A 23,010-nucleotide genomic window follows, 5' to 3' on the forward strand; every position below is an offset into this window, starting at 1 on the left:
ACACAGATTTTAGAGGATGACATTTCCAAAAGATGTCCTAACTTTCTCTGATCTAGCACAATCTCAACCCCTTTTACCACAGGCCAGATGAAGTCCGAATTTGTTTTCAAATTTTCAAAAAATTTTCTAACTAGATTGGGATATATAGGTACCTCAAGAGAGCATATCTTTTTCCATCCTTGCTGTCATATCCAAGATCCAATCCAAAAATTTTCTTGATCTAAAAATTGAAAACTGACCTTTATTTTCTTGATCTAAAAATTAAAAACTGACCTTTCTTCCCATAACAACTGTTCATGAAGCCATTGAAACTCGATTCGATGGAGAAATCGAAGCAAAGGGTGTGGGGTGGAGATCCTCAAGCTACCTCTTCCTCTTTGAGTGTGCTTCATGCTGTTCCTCGATGCCACATTTCTTTGCGATCGTAGTATAGGTTTTGGGCACCATTGCTCGAAATCCCACAGATTAAGAGGGTAAAAGGAGGAGGGATGGGATTTTAGAGGGTTTAAGAATGGAGCCGAGAGAGGGTTGAAGTGGGGTAAGCTCGAAAGTGAGTGAATAAGATTTTGGAAAAGTCAGATAGTTTAACTAAAAAATTGGGCCCTCGACCATCGAGTCGGCTCAACGGTCGAGTCAACTCGATGGCATAATCAAGTCAGCTCGAGCCACGATTCTAAAAATTCAAAAAAAATCCAAAATTAATTCAATTTTTTTTGAAAAACTTGGATCAAGCCAACAGATACATGAGCAAAAGGATATTGAAGTGAATTTTCATTAGAAGGGATCACAAATTTCTAATTCTCCTCTAATCATATTAAATCTATCTTCATTTAAAGATTTTATAAAAATATCAGCTAATTAATTTACAGTTGAAATAAATTCAAGTACAATATCATAATTTTGAATATGATCTCTAATAAAATGGTGCCTAATTTCAACATATTTTGTTCTTGAGTGTTGAATGGGATTTTTTGTTAAATTAATGGTACTTGCATTATCACATTTTAAAAAAAAATTATTTTGATCAATGTCATAATCTTTAAATTGTTGCTTAATCTAAAGAAGTTGAGCACAATAACTTTCAGCTGCAACTTGACCGTAGATAAATTTTGTTTTTGCTAAATCAAGAGATTAAGTTTCATCCAAAAAATTGATATGTGATACTTATACTTTTTCTATCAATTCTATATCTCCCATAATCAGTATCAGAATATCCAATTAAATCAATTGAGGTTTGCTTAGAATATCCTAATCGTATGTTTTGTGTTCCTCTCAAATATCTTAAAATTTTTTTAACAGCAAGCATATGAGATTCTTTAGAATTAGACTAAAATCTAGCACATATATAAACACTGAAGAGTATGTCAGGTCTACTAGTAGTTAAATATAGTATAGAGTCAATCATACCTCTATAAAATTTTTGATCTATGGTTTTATCATTTTTTATTTTTATCCAATCTACATGATGGGTTCATGGGCGTGCCAATTTCTTTTGCATTTTCTATCCCAAACTTCTTTAGTATTTTTAAAATATATTTGGTTTGAGATATAAAATTTTTTCTTTTGTTTGTTTGATTTGAAGTCCAAGGAAGAATGTTAGCTCTCCTATCACACTCATTTCAAATTTACCCTGTATCAACTTAGCAAATTCTTGATAAAATTTTTTATTAGTAGAATCAAAAATAATATCATCTACATATATCTGAACAACCAGCAGATCTGATTTTTTTCTTTTAAAAATAATGTAGTATCCATACTACCTTTAGAGAAGTTATTGTTAAGCAAAAATTTACTTAATTTTTCATATCATGCTCTTAGTGCTTGCTTTAAACCATACAATACTTTATTAAGTTTAAAAATATGATTTGGATAAGTATGATTTTTAAAATCTGATGTTTGTTCCACAAAAACTTCTTCAGCAATAAAATTATTTAGAAATATACTTTTTACATCTATTTGATATAATTTGAAATCCGTATAACAAGCAAAAGCAAATAGCAATCTCATAGTTTCTAGTCTAGCTACCGGTACATATGTTTCATCAAAGTCTATTCCTTCTTCCTGATTATATCTCTTGGCAACTAATCTTGCTTTATTTCTTACTATATTACCATTTTCATCTAATTTGTTTCTGAAGATCCATTTAGTGCCAATAATTTGATGGTCAATTGGTCTACTCACTAATGTCCAAACATTATTTCTTTCAAATTGATTTAATTCTTCTTGCATAGTAATTAACAAATTAGGATCACTTTCAGCTTCTTCAATAGTTTTAGATTTTATTTGAGAAACAAAGGTTAAATAATCATGATTTTCTCTAAAAGTAGATCTAGTTCTTACACCATGAGAGGGATCACTAATGATAAGATTTTTAGGATGATTGTGGGTATACTTCCATTTTTTAGATAGATCATGATGCTTTTGGTTCATACCTTCTTCTTGAATTTCTTCATGGTCATCATCATTTGAGTCTCCCTCTTCATTAAGATCAGATTTGTCCTTCAAGTTGAGCTCCTTTACTCTCTTTTCTAAGCTCCCTACATTATCATCAAAAGCATCTTCCTTTCTCAAAAATAGATTGTTAGTTTCATCAAAGATAACATGAATGGACTCTTTAACAACTAAAGTATATTCGTTGAAGACTCTATATGCTTTACTTGATGTGGAGTTTTCAAGAAAGATACTCTCATCAAACTTTGTATCAAATTTTTTAAGGTTATCTTTTCTATTATTTAAAATAAAATATTTACATCCAAAGATATGAAAATAACTAATATTGGATTTTCTTCCTTTCCAAAATTTATAAGGGGTTTTCTTGAGAATTGGATGAATCAAAATATGGTTTTATATGTAGCAAGCTGTATTTATAGTTTCAACTTAAAAATATTTTGAAAATTTTCCTTCATATAACATAGTTTTAGCCATTTTTTCCAAAGTTCTACTCTTTCTCTCAACAACACCATTTTGTTGGGATATTCTTGGAGCTAAAAAATTATGTTCTATGCCATTTTCATTACAAATTATTTTAAAATTTTGATTTTCAAATTTTGTACCATGGTCACTCTGAATTTTAATAATTGTAGAGTTCTTTTCATATAAAACTTTTCTATAAAATTTTAAAAATATAGAAAATACTTCATCTTTATGTGCTAGAAACAAAACTCAAGTAAAATAAGAAAAATTATCTATGATCATAAGTCCATACTTCTTTTCTCATAGGCTTGTAGTCCTAGTAGGTCCAAATAAATCCATGTGAATCAATTCAAATGGTCTAATAGTTAAAATTATATTTTTTAATTTAAAACTCTTCCTAGTTTGTTTACCAAATTGACATGCATCAAAAAACATGATCATTTTCAAAATTCAATTTAGGTAAGTCTTTAACTAGATCTTTTGCAATCAATTTTGATAAAGTATGCATGCTTGCATGATCTAACCTATGATGCCATAGCCAAATAGTTTTTTTGATCTTAGTATCTTTAGTAACAAGGCACTGGCCACTCTTTATGACTATCCCATCAAGATTAACCATATAGATATTACTACGTCTATGTCCAATAAACTTGATACTATCAACAGAGGGACTAGTGACTATACATACAGATGATTCAAACATGACTTTAAAGCCTTTGTCACACAATTGACTTATACTTAATAAATTATATTTTAAGCCATTAAAAAGTAAAATATTCTCAACAAAAGTCGAAGGAGTGATTTTGATTTTACTAATTCCAATGATTTTCTCTTTGCAGTTGTCGTCAAAGGTTACCACTCCTCCATTCTTTCTCTTAAGAGTGATGAATTGGCCCCTATCATCTATCATATATTTTGAACAGTCACTGTCTAGATATCAAGCTTTTTTATTTTCATTGGCTGTAAGACATTCCTGCAAAATAGTCAAGTAGCTGATTTAGGTATCTAAGCCTTCTTGGATCCTTTAGGGTTAGCATTTATGGTTCCTTTTGGAATCCAAATTTTCTTTACAATTTCTCCATCAGATTTTTTTATGTTGCATGCATATGCTTTATGTCCTACTTTATCACAACTAAAACATGTGACATGAGAAGTGAAATATGATGATAATAAACTAATATAAAGATTCTTTAAGAATTTTTATTTTTTGTTAGGATTAAAACCAATACTAATTTTATTATACATGGCCTTTTGGTTGTTTAGAATTATTTCAATTTTTTTGAACTATATGTAAATTTTTGAACCAATGGTTTCAGCTTTTGAAGTTCCTTCCTTAATGAATCATGTTCTTCTACCAAGAGTTTGTTTCTTTATAAAATTTCTTTCTTTTCTTTAGATAATGTTTTAATCTTAATATTTACTCTTGTTCTTAATATTTATTTTTTTGAATTCATCCATCAAATCATGAAAAGCATCTTGTAGTTCCTCATAAGTAAAATCTAGGATAATTTTAAAGGTTACCTCATCATCTTGTACCATGAGACACAAGTTCACAATATTCTCATTTTTTTCATCGGAGCTGGATTCATCCTCATCGCTCCAAATGGCAATCATTGCTTTCTTCTTTGTCTTCTTGAAATTCTTCTTCAAGTTGGAGCAGTCAACTTTGAAGTATCCTAATTTTCTACATTTATAGTACAATGGTTGCTCCATATCCTTTTTTTTATCTTTGCTTGACTCGCCTTTGACTGTTGGCTTCTTTTTGAATCCTTGCCTTCATCTCCTTATGAATTTTTTAAATTTCCTTATAATTAGGGCTATATCTTTGTCCTTATCATCCTCTTCAGCGAACTCCTCTTCTTCTTTATCATATGCAGCAGATTTGAGGATGATTGTCTTTTTCTTTGGGCCTTCATCTTCATTATGTTGCTTTATTACTAATTCATATATCATTAGGGATCCAATCAGCTCTTCCAATGATAGTTTGTTCAAGTCCTTTGCCTCTTGCATTGCTGTGACCTTTGCTTTTCAAGATTTTGGCAAAGATCTAAAAAATTTTCTCATCAAATCACTGTTAGAGTATGCTCTATCAAGACTTTTTAAACCATTAATAATATCTGTGAAGTATATAAATATTTCAGTGATTGATTTAGTAGGTTCCATTTTGAAAAGCTCATATTGGTATACTAGCATATTAATTTTTGATTCTTTTATTTGATTAGTGCCTTCATGAGTAACTTCAAGTCTATCCTAAATTTTTTTTGCTAAATTGCAAGTGAAAATTTGGTTAAACTCGTTAGCATCTAAGGCACAATACAAAACATTCATAGCCTTGGTATTTAGCTAAATTGATCTTTTATCTTCTTCACTCCAATCTTTTTTAGGTTTGAGAATGTAAATGCCATTGACTATAATAATAGATGTGTGCGGTCCATTGATTATAACACTCCACATATCATAATCAAGAGCTTGAATGAAAATTTTCATACGAACTTTTCAATATGTATAATTTGTGCCATTGAAAAGTGGTGGTCTGTTAGTAGACTGTCCTTCAGTAAGTGAACCTTCCAATTGTGTTGTCATAATCTTTATCTCTTAATCATTAGATCAATACCTAGCTGAGAACTAAGCTCTGATACCACTTGTTGCCCAACTAGATAACCCAAGAAGGGGAGGATTGAATTGGGTTATTAATTTTTTTTTTAAATTTAACTAAATATGTGTAGAATATAATTAAATTTAAGCTATAACTATAGTGGATCAATGAGCAAAAAATAAATACAACAAAAAAAAAATCATACATACATAAGCACAATAAATTTATAGTGGTTCGATGCATCTTAAGTACCTACATCCACTCTCCAAACGATCCTTTGAGAATTTTCACTATAATCGATCAGATTACAGTGATTTTGTTTTTATCGGGCTCACAAACTAACCCAATTGATTTTAACACAGGTCAATCAATCAAAATCTTTACAAATCTTATCTCAAAGCTCTCCCAAACTAATCTAAATTTGGTGCAAATCAGCCCTTCAAGTTTTAACCCCTGCTGAAACTTTTACAGCAAATATAGAGAGAAGAAATTCAATATAACAATAAAAATTTTATTGCGATTGATTTATTATCATTGAAGCTCTCTTTTGAGGATGCTTTGAATGTCAGCAATGAATGCTCTTGCTTCTCCTTGAATGTACTTAGAAAAATTAAGAAATAATTGATTGAAAGTAGGTGGACTCTCTTGAAAACTATTGAATGCTCAAAGTACTTTTTTTCTCATGAACAGTACTCTTTTTTTATTTTCTTGCTTTTTCTTTTATCTCTTTATCCTTCCCTCCAAGCTCTAATTGATTTGAACTCAATTCTAGCTATTTTTGACCATTGGAGGTGGAAAATAGCCATTAGAAATTTTAACTTTTTTTGGATGAAAATAGGCTTCTACAGAACTAACTATTATGTCTGTTAGAAGGCATCGAGTTAGCTCGAATTGATCTTGAGTCAGCTTAAATTGCAGTTCTCAAAAATCAATATTCTGTCCTACTAAGAGAGCTAGCTTGGATCTTGCTTTGAGCTGGTTCGAGCTACAGAACTTGAATTTCAATTTTCTATCCACTGAGAGAGTCGGCTCGAATATATTTTTAGCTGACTCGAACTACAGGCTTGAAAATACTTCTTTCTATCAATCTAAGAGAGCTGGCTCAGATCTTGTTTCAAGCTGGCTTGAGCTACAGAACTCAAAAAATCACTTCTCTGTTATCCTAAGAGAGCTGGCTTGGAATCATTTCGAGCTGGCTCGACTTCATGCCAAGCCAAGGTAGCAGGGATGTTCCATGCCAGAGCTAGCTCGATTCTTGGGTGGGTCGATTCTAAATCTTTGAAAAGATTTTTTTTGTACCGATTATCTTCGAAATCTATTTCACTTGACTCAATTAATCTTCAATTACACTTGCAGTCTTTCAATAATATTTTTCCTCTATAAAAATATTTTTTGACATACTTGAAAAATATTAGCATCACATTATGCTCTAATATTTTGTAATCATCAAAATTATTTCTGGAGATAACAGATAATAATGTTGATAGCACTAATAATGATGCTCATACCAGTGCTGATAATGATATTGATAATGATTTTGATAAGGATAATAATGGTAATGTTGACTGTGATAGTGATTTTGTGGATGTGAATGCGAAGAATGTTGATGATAGTAGTGATTTTGAAAGTGATTTTGATACAGAGATGCACATGTACAAAGAAGGTCCATCTAATCAATTCTTGAAGGATATGGCAGATGGAAAAATGGCTCAATCAAATTATTTTGATTCTAATGGTGATGGTGGTAGTGTTAGAAAAAGTGATAGGAACTTTGAAGAGTTTAATATTAGGACATATTTGAAAGACCCAAAATTCTCAAATGGAATCAAATTTAATAATGATAAGGAGCTTAAAGATGTTGTAAGGATATATAGGATACTAAATAGATATAATGTTAGGTTCAAAAGAAATTTTAGTTCTTACATTGCTGCTGTATGTGTTGATGGTTGCCTATGAAAAATGTATACTTTATAGATGAGTATAGAAAAGTCATTCCAAGTTAAGTATTATTGTGTGAATATAAATACATTAGAATCTATGAAAACTATCAGATAAGATCATCATGGTTTGTCAGGCATTACTTAGATAGGTTTAAGAGCAATTCTGATTTTAAAGCTAAGGAGTTACGGTATGATGTTCACAAGAACTTGATTGTTAAATATTTCAATATATCAGTACTATAGGGCAAAATAGAGGGCACTTGAGAAAATTTAAGAATTCTATAAGGTGCAGTATGCAAGACTATATGACTAAGCTTAAGAATTGAAAAGGTCAAATCCTAATAGTATAGTTGTTATTTATGTATGGTGGCTCCAAGTTGAGGTAAACTTATTTTTGAAAGATTCTATGTATGCTTTGATGTATGCAAGAAGGGATTTTTTACTGGTTGTAAGCCCATAATGTTTCCATTGCTGTTTTCTTAAGTGAGTTTGCCATGGATATTTGTTGGCAGCAGTTAGGAGAGATGCCAATGAGATGATGTTTCCTATATCTTGGATAGCAGTAGAGGCAAAAACAAGAGATTCATGGGAACTCTAGATGGACATTAGCTTTGTATAGGAGAAATGTTGGATTTTTATGTGAGACTAACAAAAGGTAATGTTGAGCAATTGTTGTCCAGCTATGCAACCCAAGAGGAAGGGTGAATTGGGTTTCTAAAAATTTAAACTTAACTTACAACTTATGAAGAATATTTAACAATAGCAAGATAAGTAAGGAGAGTGTAATTGATGCACGGATAATGGTTGGATGCAAGAATGCAAGACAATAAAGAAGTTTAAAAGGAGAGCAATTAAGCACAACACAAACAAGAAGATTTATAGTAGTTCGGTGCCAACCTTGTACCTACATCCACTCTCCAAGCTCCTACTTAAGAATTTCAATCCACTAAATTGTATTCAACCTGAATACACTCATCGAAACCTTCGACTCTAGCTATTCCAAGCTAGACCACTTATTTTTCGGATACAAGCCAACCCAATACAATCTGATTCAAGGTTCGGATCAATCTTCTCATGTTTTAGAACCCTTTCAAAATAAAAAATAATGACTCAAAAAGAGTATTACAGTTAACAGCACAGAAATACAAATGAAGCTCCTTTAATGAGCGAATAGGGCATTAAATATACTTTACACAATTTGAAGAAAGCTCTTTCTGATTTTCTCAAGGTAGTTGAGACTTGAATGAGCACTTGAGGAGTTGGTGAACTTGAATTAAAGCTTCTTGAATGCTTTAAATGGGCTCTTGCTTAAGGTTGAAAGTATGCTTGAAATCCTTTTCAAAATTCTCTTATATTTCTTTTTTTTTATTTCCTTCTTTATGTCCTTTATATAACTTCAAATAATGGTGGAGAGTAATCTGGCTGAAATAGAACCGTTAGAGCACATTAAATGAGTATTAGATGCAATTGAAATGGGTTAAAAACTAGCCGTTGCGGAACTTTCCCGTCACAGGGGTGACTCATAGGGTCGACTCATGCTCATGGGTCGACTCATAGGGTCGACCTCTGTGGAACAGAATAGAAAATGACTGTTCTGTAATTTGGCCTTGAAGCAGCAGAGGTCGACTCATAGGGTCACTCATGCCAAGGGTCGACCCATGGGGTCGACTCACAGAGAGTGCCAGCCAAAATTTTAGCATGCCGTTCAGCCTTTAAGCCATGAGTCGACTCATGGGGTCGACTCAAAAATAAAAGCTGTTTCTTACAAAATATACTTTCAAAAATATTGAAATTTTATCCAATAGATTGTACATCTTCAGTTCTAGCTCTTGAGGCTTCTGGATCAGGTCTTGAAAAATTATGATTTTCCTTGAAAATAATAAGTCTTTTTTCAAGTCAAAATCATTAGTAATCCCCTCAAATGCTTTGTAATTATCAAAATCAATTCAAGGAGCAACAATCTTCCCCTTTTTGATGATGACAAAATATTAGCAAAAGTATATAGAAAGCATTGAACATGAATTTCAAATTTATGAAGATGCATCACTTAGATATTATAGCCAAGTATTGAACAAAATGCATCATAATCAGTTTAAAAAGAAATTTGAATAATTTGCTTAATGTTCAATTTGCTTAAGAAGATAAAGCATTGTCATATGTTCAATCTATTGCCTTAACAACTTTACTTAATGTTCAATCTTTATTGCTCTTGTTGCTCAACCTCAATCTCGATGCTCTACTCCCCCTTTTTGACAGCATCAATTGAGATTTTTACTTTCCCCTTTTCTTGAATATATTTTCTCTATTCCTTCCTTTTGATGGGATCAATTTTACATCTTTAGCTTCCCTTTGCTTTACTTGTCTTGTTTCTTTATTGCTTATTGTTTTACTCCCCTCAATATAGTAATCGTAAAAGATATATCATTGCTCATTGAAAAGATATTTCCTATTCAAGTATTTCAGAATTTAAAAATAATATATTTGATCAGAGATATTATTGAAAGTTAAAAAATTATATATATATATCCAAAAGATGAGTGAGTACAAAGATGTTTCAATACATAAGTGTTGACTTAGAGTACAAAAGACATGGATAGAACTATCCAAGAGTCAATCAGTCAACATTGCATTACATGGCCTACAAGATAGATCCTAGACAAAAATTAAAGAAAAGACAAACTACATGGATCTAATAGATATCATGACTGGATGGATCGGAGTCTGATGAATGAGATGGGGTGAGGAGATGAAGGATCATGTCCACGAGCTCGACCTCAACCGCGTCTGCCTCTGCCATGGGTAGAGATGCCAGCAGAGTGGAGGGTGAGAAGATCTGAAGCTGAGAAGCAAAGGACTGAGCTACAAGGAGAGTCTGATGGTGTCCAAAGGTTCAAAGCTCTCGAAATAGATTGTAGCAGTGCAGTGAACTGAGTGGAAGCATGCTCACTAGAGCCCCTGATCTTTCTCCTCAGAAAGTCAAAACCACTCTCTAAGACTCCTCACATCTGGCTGCCTCCGCAGATAGGTCTGAGACCTCAGTGATGTCCTCATGTGGCTGTGGATGGGCTAGAGCTAGCACTTGCCTCTGCAAGTCAAATACTCTGTCAGTCAGTCTCACTATACAACCCTCAAGTTGCTTGATGTGTACTGACTGATCAGAAATCATCTGGAACACAGTGGAGATGTGGGGGATCAGTGTTTGATCAGATACATCGTGAGATGTTGATTCCTGAGCAAAGCTGAAGTACCCAACTGATGTGAAAGTATGGAGGCTACACACTGAGATATTATCTCTATCTGATCATCAGCCAATCTGATCTCTGAAGGATGTGCTCTGCTGTCCGGTTGCTGAACTGAAGTGTGCCTCTCACAGACTCTGACGGCCCAGCCTCATGATCAGAAACGAACTGAATATCTGGAGATACAGCCCTATGATCATGGAGAGGTGATGATGGTCCTTCCTCCTCTGCTCTATCCTCAGCTCTCTCTTTCACACCTTTGTCCAACCACCATTAGTCTTGAAATCTCATGCGGTGCAGAGTATGGTGGTTGATAGTGTCAGAGTGAGATAGCTAGCTACTGCCTCCCCCTCAAAGCTAACTCCAAACCTCCTAAATACTAAAGTGAGAGCCATACCGAAAGGCAAATGTGCCTTGGACCTATTCAAGGTCTCTCTCATAGCCTCAATCATCAATGCCGGAGGTTCAGGGGGATTTGAGTAATAATATGATACATAATGCAGATGTCCCGACTAGAGAGGAGATCATGTCTACCACTTCTAGAAAAAATAACTTAGTTACCATTTGGTGTAGCAGCCTCATCTCAATGGAAAGAATCTTAGCCTCTAATTTGTTGAGGCTTCCAGTGAAGGTTCTTCCTAGAATAACATTTATTCCCTCCTCCTTAACTGAGAGTTCCATGTTTGTGTATCCCTCGTAGGGTAATGAAGAATTTCCCCCAAGAGCATAGGATCTAGGCTAATTTCTATACCCTTTACTATGGATTTTACTGTTTCATTGCTGTATCTCAAATTAGATAAAATTCTCTAACAAGATCCACATAGGTATTTTCTTTTAGGGAGTAGTAGAATTCCCAACCTTGATCCTTAATTTTTGATCCGATAGAGAACCCTTCCTTTTCAAAAATCTGAAATCAATATTTTTGCCGGCTCTACCTTCCTATTGGAAAGGGGTACCTTACTGGGGCTGATTGGAGACCGAGTTGTAGCTGGAGCAGATGCAGGAGCAGGTTTGAAGCAGAAGTGGTCTCGGTTGCTTGTCTCTTCCGACGCACACTTTCTTCCAACCCGCGAACTGATTTCCTCCTCTGTGGAAGCTTCATCTTCGGAGCCATTTGCACAAGCAGAGCTAGCAAGGAACTTAGGAGAGCAAATGTGGGAAGAGATAAAGGGTTTTTAGGGAAGGATAAGGATTTTGGAGAAGAGGAGTGTCCGATTTGGAGAAGACGGGTAGAGTCTAGGGTAAGCTAGACTCGCTCCAAATGGAGAAGAGAAAAGGGAGGAGCTTGTTCCAAGAGGGTGATTTAGAGGGTGAGAGATGGTGGGAGAAGAGTTTTGGAGAAAAACTTGGGTTTGAGGAAGAAGAGAGGGAGTCTTTTGGCTTGGTGGAAGGAAGAAGACGAAGAGTTGGGTCAGCTCAAGGGAGGTTTTCAACAAAAAGAAAGCACCCGAAGGATTTAGTCAATTTATAAGTTTACCCTAGGGTCGACCTGGGGGTCGACTCATGGCACAGAGAAATTCAGAAAAATGATGAAATAGTTTCGAAAAAATTTGAAATATTAGGAGAAGGATGTTTACCCAAAAATTGATCATAAGAATATTTATTTTGGGCTTTTGAGCTCAAAAAAAAGATGAGAATTAAGCTAAAAGAATTTTGACATTGATATCTTGGAATCAGAGAGACACCTAAGCAGATGGATCCAGAATTCTAGTTCTCTCCTAATTTCACAAAATCTATCTTCACTTAAGGCCTTGGTAAAGATGTCAGCTAATTATTTTTAGTACAAAATAATCAAAATTATGTCTTTATTTTGGACATGTTCTCTTATAAATGATGCCTGATTTCAATATGTTTTGACCTAGAATGTTGAATTGGATTTTTAGTGAGATTTATAGCACTAGTGTTATCACATCTTATGGGAGTTTCATTAAGTTTGATACCAAAGTCTTCAAGTTGTTGCTTAATCTACAAAGATTTGAGCACAACAACTTCCGACTGCAATGTATTCAGCCTCGACTGTAGACAGAGCTATCGAATTTTGTTTCTTGCTAAACCAAGAGATTAGATTAACTCTAAGAAATTGATAAGTTTCACTAGTACTTTTTCTATCTAATTTACATCCAGCAAAATCAACATCTGAATATCCTATTAAGTCAATTAATGAGTTCTTAGAATACCATAATCCTAGAGTTTATGTACCATTTAAATATCTAAGGATTCTTTTAACTGCATTCAAGTGTGATTCTTTTGGATTTGATTGAAAATGAGCACATTGGCAAACACTAAACATAATATTAGGTCTACTAGCCATTAAATATAATAGAGAACCAATCATGTCTCTATAAAATTTTAAGTCTACACTTTTACCTTCTTCGTCCTTGTCAAGCTTACATGATGGGCTCATGGGTGTGCCAATTACTTTGGAGTTCTCCATTCCAAATCTTTTGAGTAATTCTCTTATGTACTTGATTTGGGTGATGGAGATTCCTTCCTTCGTTTGTTTGATTTGGAGTCCGACGAAGAATGTGAGTTCTCCCATCATGCTCATCTCGAACTCTCCCTGCATGAGCTTTGCAAAATCTTGATAAAGAGTTTCATTAGTAGATCCAAAAATAATGCATCAACATATATTTGTATAACTAATATATCATCTTGATTTCTTTCAATGAAAAGAGTTGTGTTTATATTTCCTCTTGAAAAATCATTATTAAGTAAAAATTTGCTTAGTCTTTCATACCAAACCCTGGGTGCTTGTTTCAAACCATATAGAGCTTTATTTAATTTAAAAACATGATTAGAAAAAGCATGATTTTCAAAACCTGGGGTTGTTCTACATAAACTTCTTCAGCGATATATCCATTCAAAAAGGCACTTTTGACATCTATTTGGAATAATTTAAATTTCATAAAGCAAGCATAAGCAAGTAGAAGTCTAATTGCCTCTAATCTAGCAACAAGTACAAAAGTCTCATCAAAATCAATTTTTCTTCTTGATTATAACCTTTTACAACTAATCTTGCTTTATTTCTTATCACATTTTCATGTTCATCCAATTTATTCCTATATACCCATTTTGTGCCAATTATTGAGTAGTTTTTAGGTCTTGATACTAAGGTCCATACATTATTTCTTTCAAATTGATTAAGTTTTCTTGCATTGCATTAATCCAATTATAATCTTTTTCAGCTTCGTCTATAGTTTTAGGTTCAAGATGAGAGACAAAAGCAAAATGATTGAGTGCATCTTTAAGTGAGGAACGAGTTCTTACACCATATGTAGGATCACTAATGATTAGTTCTTTGGGGTGATTGTGATCATACCTCCATTCCTTGGGTAGATTATTTTATCTTGAGGTTGTTCTTGTCGTTCTTCACCTTCCTCATTTTGTTTGTCTTCAAGTTCTTCATCATCTTGAATTGTTGAATCTTTTAGATTGATCTCCTTTATTCTTTCTATAAGAGGTTCTGCATCATCAAAACTTTCATTCTTTCTTGAAGGAAGATCGTTAGTTTCATCGAAGATAATATGTATTAACTCCTCTACTACTAAGGTTCTTTTGTTGAAAACTCTAAAGGCTTTGCTAGAAGAGGAGTAACCAAGAAAAATTGCTTCATCGGATTTTGCATCAAAATTTTCCAGTCTTTCTTTACCATTGTTTAACACAAAACATCGGCAACTAAAAATATGAAAATATGCAATGTTTGATTTTCTTCCTTTCCAAAGCTTATAGGGAGTTTTCTTTAAAATTTGTCTAATTAAAGCACGATCCAATATGTAACATGCTATGTTAATAGCTTCCACCCAAAAGTATCTTGGAAGGTTGCTTTCACATAGCATGGTACGGACCATTTCTTCAGGGGTTCTATTTTTTCTTTCTACTACTCCATTTTGTTGGGGTGTCCTAAGTGCCGAAAAATTGTGTCCTATTCCTTTTTCATCACAAAACTTTTCAAAATCTTGATTTTCAAATTCAATTTCATGATCACTTCGAATATTTTGAATTGAAAAACCTTTCTCATTTGTGACTTTTGATAAAATTTAGAGAAACTTGAAAAGTTTTATCCTTGTGTGTCAAAAAGAAAACCATGTAAAACGAGAGAAGTCATCAATAATTACAAAATCATATCGTTTTCCTCCTAGACTAGTAGTTCTAGTAGGTCCAAATAAATCCATATGCAATAATTCTAATGGCCTAGTAGTTGAAACAATATTTTTAGATTTGAATGAAACTCTTGTTTGTTTACCTAGTTGGCATGCATCACAAATTCTATCCTTTTCAAAGTTCAATTTGGGTAAACCAATAACTAATTCTTTCTTAATGAGTTTTGAAAGTGAATGCATGTTAATATGTGCAAGCCTACGATGCCAAAGCCAACTAGTCTCATTAATCTTGGCATTTAAGGATACTAGGCATTGCATGTTTATTTTGGATAGATCATTCAAATCTACCATATAAACATTGCTATGTCTATGCCCAACAAATTTAATGCCTTCATTAACAGGACTAGTTACAATGTAAACAGAAGATTCAAAAATAACTTTGTATCCTTTATCACAAAATTGACTGATGCTTAATAAATTATGTTTTAAACCATCTACTAATAAAATATTTTCAATATACTTGGAGGGAGTAATACTAATGTTACCTATACCGATAATCTTTCTTTTGCCGTTATCTCCAAAGGTGACCATCCCTCCATTTTTAGCATCAAGTGTCATGAATTGAGATTCATCACCAGTCATATGTCTCGAGCATCCGCTATCAAGATACCATTTTCGGTTTGCTTCTTGGGATGCTAGACACACCTGCAAGCAAAACTCAAGTTTTTACTTTAGGTACCCAAGCTTTCTTGGGTCCTTTTTAGTTAGTCACAATGATTCCTTTTGGAACCCATATTTTCTTTGCATTAGAATTTAAAAATTTGTTAGAGAGACAAGTGTATGACTTGTGACATATTTTACCATATTTGAAGCAAGTAATATTTGAGAACTTGTTGTTTGAAAAGTTTACATAGATATTTTTTAGAAACTTTTATTTCTTTAAGGGGTTGTAACCAAGACCAGCCTTATCATAAACAGCCTTTTGATTTTCAAGTATCATATTCAGTTTATTAGAACTTAAGGTAAATTTTTTAACTATTGGTTTTAGCTTGGCAATTTATTCTTTAAGTTCAGATTTTCTTGAAGCAGGGTAGATTTTTCATTTGAAATGTTCTTATTTTATTTTAGTAAAGATTGATTCTTTGATTTTAACTCTTTATTCTTTACCCCTAGCTTCTTTAGTTCATCAATTAAATCATAAAAAGCTTCATGAAGTTCTTCAAAGGTAAAGTCAATAGGAGTATCAAAATTTATCTCATTTTCATGTGCCATAAGGCACAAGTTGGCTTGTTCATTTGAGTCTTCTTCTTCGGAGCTTGACTCATCACTTCCACTCCAAGTAGCCATCATGGCCTTCTTCTTGTACTTCTTGGGATCCTTCTTCAGTTGTGGGCATTCAGACTAAAAATGTCTCGATTTCTTACATTCGTAGTAAATAAGGAGTTGGTCTTTATTCTTTTCTTTGCTATATTCTCTTTTGTGGGTGGCCTCTTCCTCATTCTTTATTTTCTTTTCTTCAAAAATTTTTAAACCTTCTAGTAATGAGAGCCATTTCTTCATCCTACTCTTCATTTTTGTATCATCAGTTTCTTCATCAAGTTGAGTCATGGATTTGAGGGTGATTGTCCTCTTCTTTTTGACTTCTTCTTCCTGATGTTGTTTCATGCTCAGCTCATGTGTCATTAGTGATCCTAGAAGCTCTTCCAAGGATAAGATGTTCAGATCCTTGGCTTCTTAGATAGCGGTCACTTTGGCTTTCCAAGTTCTTAGTAAGGACCTAAGAATCTTCCTCACGAGGTCACTGTTAGAATAAGACTTACCAAGACTTTTTAAACCATTTATAATATCAGTAAAGTGAGTAAACATTTCAGTTATAGATTCATCATGCTCCATTTTAAAAGGTTCATATTTATGCACGAGCATATTAATTTTGGATTCTTTCACTTGATTAGTTCATTCATGAGTTACTTCTAATCTATCCCATATTTCTTTAGCAGACATACAATTGAAATACGATTGAATTCATTAGCATCTAGGGCACAATACAAGACATTCATGGCTTTAGCATTTAGTTGAGTCATTTTCTTATCAACCTCATCCCATTCTTTTTGGGTTTGGTTGATTCCATACCGTCAATAATTTTAGTGGGTGTATGTGGTCTGTTTACTATGATACTCTACATATCATAGTCAAGTGCTTGAATGAAGATTTTCATCCAAGCTTTTCAATAGGTATAGTTTAACCCATTGAAAAGTGGAGGTCGGTTAGTGGACTGCCCCTCGGCTAGAGAAGTGCCAACTTGAGTTGCTATAGATTTTTAGCTCTTTGATTGGTTAAATCAAAGTAGGGCTAGAGCACCGGACTCTGATACCACTTGTTGCCCAACTATGCAACCCAAGAGGGGAGGTGAATTGGGTTTCTAAAAATTTAAACTTAACTTACAACTTATGAAGAATATTTAACAATAGCAAGATAAGTAAAGAGAGTGTAATTGATACACAGGTAATGGTTGGATGCAAGAATGCAAGAGAATAAAGAAGTTTAAAAGGAGAGCAATTAAGTACAATACAAATAAGAGGATTTATAGTGGTTCGGTGCCAACCTTGCACCTACATCCACTCCTCAATCTCCTACTTGAGAATTCTAATCCACTAAATTATATTCAACCTGAATACACTCGTCGGAACCTCTGACTCTAGCTATTCCAAGCTAGAACACTTATTTTTGAGTACAAACCAATCCAATACAATCTAATTCAAGGTTCGGATCAACCTTCCTATATTTTGAAATCCTTCCAAAATAAAAAATAATGACTCAAAAAGAGTATTACAGTTAACAGCACAGAAATACAAATGAAGCTCTTTTAATGAGCGAATAAGGCATTAAATATACTTTATATAATTTGAAGGAAGCTCTTTTCGATTTTCTCAAGGTAGTTGGAGACTTGAATGAGCACTTGAGGAGTTGGTGAACTTAATTAAAAGCTTCTTGAACGCTTTAAGTGGGCTCTTGCTTAGGGTTGAAAAGAATGCTTGAAGAAGCTTTTTCAAAATTTTTTCTCTTTTCTTCTTATTTTAATTCTCTCCTTTAAGTCCCTTTATATAACTTCAAATAATGGTGGAGAGTAATCTGGGCTGAAATAGAGCCGTTAGAGCACATTAAATGAGCATTAAATGCAATGAAATAGGTTAAAAACTAGCCGTTGTGGAACTTTTCCATCACAGGGGTCGACCTCTGTGGAACAGAACAGAAAATGATTGTTCTGTAATTTTGGCCTGCGAAGCAGTAAAGGTCGACTCATACCAAGGGATCGACCCATGGGGTTGACTCACAGAGAGTGCCAGCCAAAATTTTAGCGTGCCGTTTGGCCCTTTATGCCATGAGTCGACTCATGGGGTCGACTCAAAAATAAAAACCTGATTTTCTTACAAAATATACTTTCAAAAATATTGAAATTTTCTCCATTAGATTGTACGTCTTAGTTCTTGCTCTTGAGGCTTCTGAATCAGGTCTTGACAAAATTATGATTTTGCCCCTGAAATGCAATAAGTCTTTTTCCAAGCCAAAATCATTAGTAATCCCCTCAAATGCTTTGTAATCATCAAAATCAATTCGAGAAGCAACATGGATACCTGTAGAGGCCAGATGCGTGTGCGGCTGCCAAGCATCATGAAGAACCAAGTACCATAGATTTCAGATGCGGTGATCCACTACCCATGCTCAGATATGAGATTTTGATCTCAATTAATATTTAGATGTGATCTAAATATAAATTAGATATGATCCAATTACACATAGATATGATCTATACTTGCTAAATTTTAGATTTCAGTTTTGGATACGTGTATATTAGTTCATATCATAGATCCTGTATGGTGATTTAAGATTTAATCTATGCATGCATTGTAGATTAAATTATTTAATCTATGAATATTCCACTACAAATTTTTAAAAATGCATGCACAAAACCCACCACACTTCCCTTCAAATTAACCTCTAAGTGCAGTTAACATATGATATAGTCTCTCTATCGTGAGTCTCGATCAGATGGCAGGTCATGGATAAATCATCAAACCTCATCATCAGTCATATGATAGATTCAATCAACTCGAGTCTATATGTGATTCTCATGGAAACTCTTTTCCATCAATCACACTGCTATGGCCATAGACTTAAAGACTCAGCTTCTTAAATCCCATAGGACTACTCTCTTCTGTTAGGGTCGATAGATCCCATCTTCATGCACACCATACTCCTACAGTAAATCTACTATCACCAACATCCACTACAATGGCTCGTTGAGATCAATGTTTATGTGTCAATCAAACTCTAGCAGCCTCACTGTGAGTAGTAGAGCCATCTCAGATCAAAGGACCAGTCATACAACTGCAGCATCAAGAAAGTCACTAATGAGTGAGTAGACTTCCATGTGACTTCACATGTTGGTCACTAACAACCACCTGTGACATCCATGTGCTAGTTGTTCTCTAACAACTAAAGAAAAAATCATCTTTTTCTTTGTAGGATCTTTCAGATTTCATCAAATATGGGGTAGAATAATTTAAAAATTTTAACCTATGCTATTTCAGATCTAATGACTGTTAGATCAAATTTTATTATCTGATATTTAAAATCTAAAATTAAATCTAAAAGTATGAGAAGTATAGACATACCTTAATGGTAATCTGATTACCCTATAGATGATCTCAGCACAGCTCGAGGTTCTGATGTAGCTACGCAAGTGCCTAACCTCTACCGGTATCCACTCAGGTAGGACCTAGAATGTCTTCTCCTTGCAAATCTACACTCTAAAAATCAGATCTCTATCTGATTTGGAAGTGCTTCAGAACTCCTTCTGAAGTTGGAGCAGCGACCTGTCGAAGATGTCCTGCAACCTTCTGTTTCAGGCATCACCATGCCTTTTCCTTGCACCAGATGAATGTCCAACTCCTTGGACATGAAGAGGGGAGATAGGGGAGCAAGGAGGATATGGAGAAGAGGAGAGGATTCTCGTTTTGGCTGGGTATTGAGCAAAAACTTTCAAACCCTAGGCACAGACAGGGATTTTATAGACCCTGTATGCTACGCAGTGCCACATCATTCGACCAATCAAAAAATTCTAATAAATTTTGAAAAAATTTTGATTGGTGGAGTGATGTCATTTTATCACATCAGATAAAAAACCCCACCCTCTCTCCTATGTTGGCACCAACTTTAGATAAGCACAAGCAAGGTGGCGCCAAAGAGTCCATGTTAATCAGGACTCTTTCATTCTTATCCATTTGGGGTGCCCACTTTAATCCAATTGGGCTCACGCCATAATCTGATTATGGCACCTAATTCAATATAGTTTTGGCATGTGGACACTTCATAAAAATCCTCCAATGAGCTCTCTTCAGTTTAAGACCCATATGTCAATATTTGACAGATGTCCTAAAATAAAATTGGCAGGTGACAGGAATTAGCAGGTGCTTGTCTTAAATTCATCTCATGAATTAAGAAAAATCTTTTCTAAGCTGGACAAGCTTCATTTAGACTGAGAGAAACCTTCTCAAGATTCTCTGGATGAGTCAAATCATATTTGGCTCAGTAGAGACAGAAAAGATTACACGAGGGGAATGTTAGGCTCAATTAAGTGCTAGCACGATTTTCTTGAACCTAATTGGATCTAATCCAAATCAATTGGGTTAGCCCAATTGATGACATCCAGACCCTAACCCTTGTTAGTGTGACCCAGTTAGGTTCAATTTTGTTTGGTAATGAGACATATCATGATCTCATCATCGACATCATCGAAACTCCTTTCGATGGATCAGAACTCTTCTGATTCAGATAATTAGAATGATCGATCATCAAGATCATTCTAATTGCTCCCAAAATCCACCAGTGATATCTAGCAGTATATGGTGGTAACCCATCAAAACTGAAGACGAACCTCTCGATGCAGCTACCTGTGTGATTGAGTTCCTCTATCATGAGTTCCGACTGAATTAGGGTGAAGGTGAACTCGTCAAATCCAACATCAGTCATATGAATCAATTGATCGATCTGAGTCCGATGTGAAACTCCAATGAGAAACTCTTTTTTCATTATTTCACTCTACCATGGCCATGGGCTTAAGGACTCAATCTTTCGATCATCATAGGACTACTCCTTTGATAAACACTTAATTTAAGTCATTTAAAAAAAAATTATATTTAATTTATTTTATTTATTAAAAATTTGATGCTTCTTTTTATGTTTTACAGGAAAGGAATCGCCGATACAAAGAGTCCGATTCGCAGATCAAAAAGACTCAAGTTTGAAGAAAATTAGACTTAAAATAAAATTAAAATAAAAGAAGGATGCATACAGTATTATAGAAAATGAAGATACTATGCAAGAAACCCAAAAGAATATAGGCATCATTTTAAAGAAACAAAAATTTCTTTTTGTAATCTGTGCGGCATTGTGCGCGCGGCAATGAGCGCACGCAGCGTGCGAGCGTGCAGTAGTGAACATGCGAGCGCGAGGCGGGCGGACGCGCGTGCGGGCGCACAGCAGCGGACTGCGGGTTCACGCAGCATCATGGGTTCACGCGGCATCGGGTTCGCGGGGAGATTTTTCTGGCAGACACAGCGGCGAGCAGATGGAAGGAAAAAATATAATATTTGGAAATACTTGAAGAGGAAGAATTTGTATTTTCTTTATCTACTTGTGATCTTTCCATCTCATCCATCCATCTTTTAGTCCTTAGTATTTTCTTTAGTCCCACATCGAAAAACCATGTAAAACTCCTCCCTCCTAACACCTATAAAAAGGCTTTTGTACTCTCATTGGAGGGGGAGCCCAGAAATTCTTCTAGAGCCTTGCATAGAAAGGAGAAAGGGACTACTCCATGAGCAGCTAGGCTAGCAGTCTCGGGAGTGGAGAAAAAATTTTGTAACGACACAGAGTGGGTTTATTGTTCTAAACTTTCTTGTATTTCTTTATATGCAATAAAGATTATGCTTTTATTTAAATCATCATGAGTTCTTTATTTACTCTCTTTCATATGCTTTTATTTATGCTTTTCTGTTAGATTAATATTAGGAACAACTTTTACTTTTCGGAGATACGTCGTGATCTACGGGTATGGAGCGTGCCGAGGAAAGAAGAGTTATTTATCTAATACTTTTCAGAGTTGCACCGTGATCTATGGGTACAGGGCGTGTCGAGGAAAGATAGGTATTTTTTTTATGATTAATCGCATCTATTTAAATATAAAAAAAGAGATACAACTCTACTAGTGCAAAATTAATTCAAAACTCCTGAGCTCTTTATTTTTTAATTATATCAATTTTAAAATAATTTATTTTTTAAATCAAAACAATGCTTCTTTCTTTTATTTTGTAATCTCAACTTAGCCCAAGGTCCCTGAGGATACGATCTCGACTCATCCTACCTACGTAGTGAGTAGAGTTATTTTTGGTGCCATCAACGACTACGCATCAAATTTTGGCACCGTTGCCGGGATCTTGGCATAGTTGAATTAAAAAAAAAAAAACCACTGATATTTCATAACACTTAAATAAAATAGTGTAACCTCAAATATAAAAATTTCTAACTTGATTCGACACCTTGTTTCTTTGCATTGCATCTCCATAATTAACATTAAGGGCGCAACCCATTAACTAAGATAAGGTGGAGATTTGATCACCCTTCCTTGGCCCACAAATCACTCCCTTGCATTTGCATAACCTAGACCTTAATCTAAAATTAATTAGACGTTGACCCCTAAGGATTTCGAGCTCATTAGGACAAGTGACCCTGAGAGTTGAACCAGGTTAGACTTGGTCAGCTAGCTGGTGTCTAGGCAAGTGGTTTACGGGATGACGGGGCCCAAAGGAAGGTGGTTTTTAATTGGTTCCATTCACTGACCTGGCCAATTTAATTGATGTCTAAGGAAAGCAACGAGGGGACTCCCACCGACCTTACACTTACCTGGCCAGTTGGTTGGTCAAGCTCCAACTTGGAGGGCTTGAAGGCTAACTACAGTTAGGAGCTGTCTAGAACTAGGATAACTTTAGGATAGAGAGTCCACTGCGTGCTAACTTGATTGTAATTAAAATCTAACCATAACTAATTCTTCTATTAGTTTTAGGACTTCTTAGGATCTCTTCTTTAGAACTCTTTTCTCCCTTCTCTTTTCCTCTTAATAAAAAAAAAAAATCCTTAACAGACTAGGATAGTCCTACATAGAC

The sequence above is a fragment of the Elaeis guineensis genome, chromosome 7, assembly GCF_000442705.2.
Source record: "Elaeis guineensis isolate ETL-2024a chromosome 7, EG11, whole genome shotgun sequence".
Lineage (NCBI taxonomy): Eukaryota > Viridiplantae > Streptophyta > Magnoliopsida > Arecales > Arecaceae > Elaeis > Elaeis guineensis.